The sequence below is a fragment of the Rutidosis leptorrhynchoides genome, chromosome 9, assembly GCF_046630445.1.
Source record: "Rutidosis leptorrhynchoides isolate AG116_Rl617_1_P2 chromosome 9, CSIRO_AGI_Rlap_v1, whole genome shotgun sequence".
Lineage (NCBI taxonomy): Eukaryota > Viridiplantae > Streptophyta > Magnoliopsida > Asterales > Asteraceae > Rutidosis > Rutidosis leptorrhynchoides.
The window spans coordinates 136,014,858-136,022,681 of NC_092341.1; the positions used below are offsets into that span (position 1 = coordinate 136,014,858).

The 7,824-nt window shown below is 36.8% G+C and overlaps 1 long non-coding RNA gene across 1 annotated transcript; it reads left to right on the forward strand.

Annotated features, from left to right (window-relative positions):
* The first annotated feature begins 408 nt into the window (after positions 1–408).
* LOC139869383 (uncharacterized) lies at positions 409–1,888 on the forward strand. The gene is made up of 3 exons (XR_011766050.1): positions 409–762; positions 856–1,041; positions 1,419–1,888. It is a non-coding gene; the product is annotated as an uncharacterized lncRNA (long non-coding RNA).
* Positions 1,889–7,824: the final 5,936 nt, after the last annotated feature.

Sequence of the window (7,824 nt, forward strand, 5' to 3'; positions counted from 1 at the left end):
TTGGATCGGTGGTGGTGCAATTTTGGGTGTTTCAAGCAGTGGATGAGTCTAAGTAATTAAAGTTCTAAGAACCGAATACCGTGCCGATTAAATAAGGCTAACCAGTTTCGGTTCGGTACCGGTACTTTTAGGTTTTGTCCCTTATGGAACCGAATTTATAATAAAAACTGCTAACTAATACTTCACTCTGTGTGTCACATGTAAACTAAGGTGATGTGTTAAAACTTAGAATGATATTCTGAAAGAAAAGCATATAGTAGCATTCGATATAATTAAAGAACCGTATATATTATGTGTGAGCATATAATGCATACATACAAAGTTCATTTTGAATATTATAATTCAACTAAGTTGGATCTGTTATGTATTGCATTGAAACTATAATATGTATGTATGCCATTGAATTTTAGTCGAAAAGTGGGAATGTTGAATCAAATTTTAATCATCAACCATCATAATTCCATCATAAACTTCAATGTATTTGTTATCAATTGTTTTAAGTTGCTATATTTTTTATCACTAGTTTTTTTTTATAGTTGTCACTTGTTAGAAATGAAGATTTTTTTATATGTGCATGTATACTGAAGTTATAAGTTGTTCAAGTTATAGTCACTTCATTCAAGTTCGGTACCCAAGTTCGGTTTCCGCAGTACCGAACCGATACCGCTTCTTTGGTACTGAAACCGTTTCCACCAAAATCTAGCAACCAAAACCGAAATCGAAACCAAATACCTATCGGTTCGGTTTTCGGTGCTAGTACAGGTACGTTTTCAATATTTCGAGAATTTTGCTCATGCCTAACTTTATGCAAATAAATGATCTTTATTGTTTCTTATTATTCCGTTGTTGGTTCAGGTGTATTGTATTGAAACATAAAAAGGTAATAATGATCAACCATTTGTGTTCGCTGTTAGTTCAGTTATGGGTCAGGTGCTTCAACTGGAGAATATGCTCAACCATTTGTGTCCGCTACAGAGCTGTATCTTACCAACATTTGCGAATGGATGATGCTTCTAATCACTTTCAGTATGAAGGTACATGGTGAGGGTTGTTTTTTGTGTATTTTGTGTTTAAAGATTATTAAACTAATAAATGTCATCTTGACCGAGAGAACTGTTATATCATATGTGCAGCATCATTGTTACCTTAAAAATGATAGTCTACATCAAACTTGATAGGGTAAAAAAATTACATTACATTATTTTGTATATGTTACGTTGTTTTTCCAACGATGAAATTACATTACATTATATTATATTGTTCATAATACACTGTGTAACTTGGCTAAGTGTTTAACTCGCTATCTATATAAGAGTGTGAGGAAAAACATAATGCTGCTTTTTGTGGTGGGGCCTATATAACCCAGTTAACTCTAGGTTTAGGGGATAATACTAAGAGTGATCTACTTGCTTTGACAGAGGTTGCAACTACAACCTATTTTGGTGAAGCACATTTGGCAAACCTAGACCTAGTTGATAACAAAAACTATTATGGTGGCAATGTCAGTACTGCAACGGAAGAAAGAACTACTGTCAACAGTGAAGCTTTCCAAGATCCCAGATTCAGTGATTTGGAAAATGATTTACGCTATACGAATAAGGCGGTACGTTTTTTGTTTAAACAACTTGGATATTCGTTTGCGCCATGTCCTTCCTCTAGTCGTCAATGTTGTAATGTTGTTGGTCCATCTGCCCCTAGATTCACAAAATCAACTGTTGCACGTGTTCCTGCTCGTCTTCCGTAATATGATGAAACTTTAGGTACTTCCATTGGGTAGTGGGTCGTAATCAACTGCTATTCATTTAGGTTTGTGTTTTTCTGTTGCAGATCGAACTCTTGTTTATTTTTGGTTATGTACTTTGATTGTTATGTTAATTTTAGTACTGTTTGATAAGTATTTCAATACTTTGGAACTAGTATCTTTTGGATATTTTGTTTACTATCCTGGATTGTAGATTTTATTTATCACTGGTTATTTGGCTTTTGGATCTTATTTATCACTAGTTTCAGTTATATTATTGGCCAATCCACTTGTTCAATTTGTTATACTTCAGATTGAAAGTATTAGCTATGACTCACTTGTTGACAATTGGTTGTGTTGACCCAACAAGCAACGTTATCTACTTGCCAAACACAACATGACGCGTGCACCTAAGACGTAGTAGCAATGTCTGAATATCGTTCTATAGGAGCAACGATTGGCAAGTATAGAAACGGTAATTTTTATGTTAGTTGATAAAACTGGTTTACATCATTACATGTAATCCTATGTATCCACAAAAATCAAAGCTCGTTTAGACAATACGAAGAATTCATAATTAACTAAGGATGACTTTTCTTTTATTAAAAATACACATTTTTATTCCATGTTCATGTATGGTTCTAACCATTATTAGAACTGCATACAAAACATAAAAAATAACTCGAAGAACTAAGCTTATATATAATTACTTAAAACTGAATACAAAATATTATGATTCATGTGTCATCTCTTTAAGTACGACACCGATAAGGAAAGTTACAAATACAAAATCACATTATTCTAGCAATGTAAATAAGATCACGGAATTCAATTCTTATAAGTCCTTTTTTATAATAATTAAGACACAAAAAACTCATTCGTCTTATTAAACAATCAACGTCTCTTAAAAACTTAGATTAATATGACCTAAATATAAAGTGTCTTATTATGTTTCGATCTTGTACGACTAGGACAAATGAATGTCATATGATAGTATATTTTATATAACTTTTATATAAGGTGTCCTATTTAATTAACACATAATGTGACATCAAACGGTTAAATGTCTTATAAAGTTCCATTTTATGATTTACAATTAAAGTGCCCTATGAAATCATATGATACTTAGGACCCCAACAACTCATCCGTCACATTAAAGAATCAAAGTGTCTTAAAAATTGACAATGATACGACATAAATATCACATGTCCTATTAGCTTATGATCTAATACGACTATGACAAATAAATGTCCTATGATAGTTTATTTCTTATGACTTTTTTTATAAAGTGTCATATTCAATAAACACATAACGCGACACTAAACCGTAAAATGTCTTATAAAGTTCCTGTAACGACCCTGGAATTTCCAACATTTATTTATTAATAATTATTATTATTAATACGTGTGATTAAACGAATGTATGTTATTACATTTACATGTTGCCTTGATTGCCCGTACTTGACTTTTAAGAGCCCGAAACGTCTTTGTGACACCCGGAACTTTCACGAATAATATTTTTAGATATTATTTACATTCATGATTAAATTTATTAATCATTTTAATTAACTAAGGCTATTAGTTAGTTACTTGGGCTTTAATTGGTTTAACTTGTGATTTATTTGAACTTGGGCTTTGATTAGTTAATGGACTCATGAATTAAGACTTGTAAGCCCACCCTACATTATTAGTGGACTTAATTAGCCCAACACTACTTGTAAGTATCAATTAGTTCATGAACTAGTTGGTTAAAGAAGACATGGAATCTAGTTTCACACCTTCCCCATGTAATCACCTCTTTTATCCAACTTTTGTCATCTTTACATACTAGTAACCAAAGAACCAACCCTTTCCCTCTTGTTGGCTGCTGAATGCCGTGGCCTTTTGGCCATGAAGGGTGTTCAAATTATTTTTTTTTTTTGTATTACAATTACTTGCATTTATTCTTTCATAAAACAACCATTCAAACTTGCAACTTCTTTCTCTCTTTTCTCTCTTGCTTTTCTCTCAAATCTAGTAACTAGCAAGATAACTTTTCTCTCCTTTTTACTTCTAAAAACTGAATTCTACATCTTCATCATCATCATTCTTTTATTTAAATGTTACTTGTCTTTGATTTAAATCATGTTGTTGTTACTTACTTTGTAGTTTCTTGTTACTTAATTACTAGCTTTCAAGAATCAAACTTACTAGTTTGAATTCTTCATTTATCTTGTAATTTCAAGAACACCCAAGAACTAAACTTACTAGTTTATGTTCTACATATATTGTTTCAAAAGATATAAGTTCATTGTTGTTGAAATCATACTTGTAAGTCATGGAAGTAAACTTAAAGTTTACTTTACTTAAAGATCAACTTTGGTTGAATCTTTAAAGTATGAGCAACCCTTGAACTAATTACTTGTTTAATTAACTTGTTTCTTTATTTTATACACTTTAATTTCATGTAGTTAGTTTATATGGTCAAGTACTACAAGTTAGTCTTGATCTCATATCTCTTAAACAAATCAAGTTAACCTTGGAAGTTCAAGAACACACAAACAAGTTTTCTTTAAATGTAACTTTGGATCTAGACTTTTGAGTCTTGGATCCTCAAGATCAAACTAAGAACTATGTTCTACTACTTATGATCTTGATTAGTTAGTTTACTTTCAAGTTTGTAACTTGTTATTAGCTTTAAAGTCCATGTATGTGTTAGATCTAAGACTTTGATGCAACTTTGGTTCATCAAACTTCATACAACTCTTAAGTGAGTTGTGCTTCATGTCTTAGACTTGCACATGGGTTATGATGGTCAAGACTTGGTTAAGATAATGTAGATACATCAATGAGTTGTACACTTGAAGCTATATGCATCAAGGATGAGAGCCATGATGAACATCAAGCACCAAGACCACCGGAACCCTTTTAAACTCACTGTTCTGTCCAAAACCTAATGACCTGATGATTCTGGAACATACCAGTAGACCTGGCCTGTTCTAACCTTGATTTTTAGATAGAACTTTTCGAGTAGATAACTTTTCATATAGGACTCGTCTTAATCCGAGTTACGGTTTAGGATTTATGGCCCTCCGATCGTTACTATGTCCTTTAACGTTGTGCAGAAATTTCTGACCTACTCACACTTAGACCATCGTCACGGTCAAACCAAGACGAGTTTGCTTCTGTAAATTTTACCACACTTAAGGGACTCATAGACGGAGCCGTGGCCACTGGTCTCACCTTAATTCAGTAAGGGTAGAGGCCGTGGCGACTGACTGAAGTCAGACTTTGTTGAAAACTACTTTCATAAACGAAACTTACTTTACGCCTTTTGTTTGATGATGAATGATGATGACCCTTAAGACCTTAATTACATACTTTTAAACCTATTAAGACGATTTACTGACTTAGTACTATTTGACTTAGGTTGAGGACTTCGGACCATTTACTTGCACACCTTTCCCGACTACTACTTTACCGCTACATATCATTGTGAGTTATAGCATTCCCTTTTTACTTTAACTTATTTTGGGAACTGAGAATACATGCGGATTTTATGTTTTACATACTAGGCACGAGTACTTAAACTTTATATATGTGTGGGTTATATAACGGCAGAAACATTCCCTTTAGCTCGGTAACGTTTAATCATTGGTTTATGAACCGGTGAACGCGAATCTTAGATATGGATCCATAGGGTTTGACATCCCCACTCGGGCTAGTCGCGCTAGCAGTCAACGAGTGTTTAATACTTCGTAAACATACGCACTCGCCAAGTGTACTTTCAGGGGGTATTTTAAACGTTAAGTTAGTTACCAAGTGCCCACGGTTAACATATACTTTATCATACTGTTTTGAAACGCTCTTTGTAGCACTGAAATCTCGTGGCCTACCTTACATACTATTATACTTAAACTATAGCTCACCAACCATTGTGTTGACGTTTTTAAGCATGTATTTCTCAGGTGCTTGAGGTTGCTTGCGCTGTGTACTAGTCGTGCTGTAGAACCCGCTGCTTAGAGTTGTCCACACATGAACTACTTTACTTTGCATTCAAACATTCGTACTTTTGAACTATGACTTGTAACGACCATTGTGGTCACATACACTTATTATTTGCTTCTACTTAGTGAAGCATGCTTTTGAAATGTAAAACATTTGATGTCGGTTATGACATCACCTTTTTATCATGAATGCAACTTCTTTAATTACAGCATATAGTACTTAACCTTGTAATGATCCTGTTGTTGATGATTCGTACACGATGGTTTTGTATGGGGCATCACATTTAGTATCATAGCATTGGTTGTAGGGAATTAGGTTGCATTAGTGAGTCTAAGACCGACCCGAGTAGGATTCACTAATAGGACTAATCTACAACTTGCTAGTTTACGTGTTTCTGCTGAACTTGCTGCATGCTGCTGCTTACTGTTACTGCTATATGCCATATGCTATTACATGATTTCACTACTGCATGATGCTACTTGCTTTCGATTGCATGCTACTTTCATACGAATTACTGTTATTGCCATGCTAGTTACTGTTATACATGATTTAAACGGTTGGCCTATTATTTGCTTGCTTATTGACATACTGACATGGAAAATTTATTTTTCCTTGTTCAGATGTCGGATGTTCCACCTGCTGGCATTTCGGGTAGTACAGACTCAGACCCCGTCGCCCTACCTACTGCTACACCTGCTGCTGCTACTGCCGATACACAGGCCCCGACACCCACTAGTGATCCCGGCGCTTCTACTTCCGGAGCTGGTACTAGTGCACCTGCCCCAGTGTCTGCTCCCGGACCCTCGAGGTCACATCCCCGCATTGGTGGTATTGAGATCCCCGCGGAGTTCGGGGAAGGGCCGTTTCGTAACCACATACGTACGCCTTGCCGACGCACTCCCGACGGACGTTTAGTCGTGATTAATCCAGGCAGACACAGACAGATGTTGGCCGCCTTCGGACGCTTCAGATTACCAGCTCAGCCACCAGTGTCACCACCACACGATTTGGATGACTCATCATCCGCCGATTCTTCATCATCAGACGACTCCAGCGATGATGAGGATCCTGCTGATAGACCTATTCAGGCACCCTCCACCCCGCCGAAGAAGCGGTACCGTTCCGACGGCACCATCATTCCAGGGGTGAATGGAGGTCGTGCTTTTACTGATGCTTTTGGCCATCGACGTAGGGTTATTGCTCGTAAACGAGTTGTGCCATACCCTGCCGACCCACAGATACGTAAGGTTCCTCGTTACGTATTGACTATTCCTGGAACCGTACCACCTAGATTTAGATACGGACCACTTACATCTAGGGACGTACCGTCTACATCTGGAGCCGGACCATCTACATCAGCACCACCGGCACCACCCGCACCACCCGCACCACCCGCCCCACCTGCACCGCCTGCCCCACCAGCTCCCTCTAAAGAGGAACTGATGAGGGAGGTTGAGACTCTCTGAGCTCGAGTCACTGAGCTCGAGGAGCAGTTGACTCGAGGAGCAGTTCACCTGCCTTCACCATAGGACTTTGTATTTAGATTTCATGATGTAATCTAGTTATAGTTTCATGTATTTCATATGTATTGTGCGAACTTATTCAGATGTATGAAACTTATTATTATTAATGAATGGAACTTTGCGTTATTTAATTCTTGCACGATGTTCTATTTACATTGCTGTACGATGATTCTGTGGTATTTGTACCTAGATGCATTATTTAATAACATGTGATGTTTTGATTCCATGTTGGTCACTATATACTGTATTATTACTACTTGCATACTGGATTTTGACTTGAGTCAAAATTTTTGTTTAGAATACCATGGCTAATGGAAGAACCACACCTACCGCCGCCCAGATTGAGGACATGATCAGCGAACGGGTCGCTGCAGCCCTAGCAGAAAGAAATCTCCAAGCTCCACCGCCACCACCACCAGTTATCCCACCCGTTCGAAATGGGTGTACATACAAGGAATTCCAGAGCTGCAAACCGCATAACTTCAGCGGCACCGAGGGACCAGTTGGTCTCACCAGATGGTTCGAAAAACTTGAATCGGTATTCCAAGTTAGCAACTGTTCGGAGGACAATAAG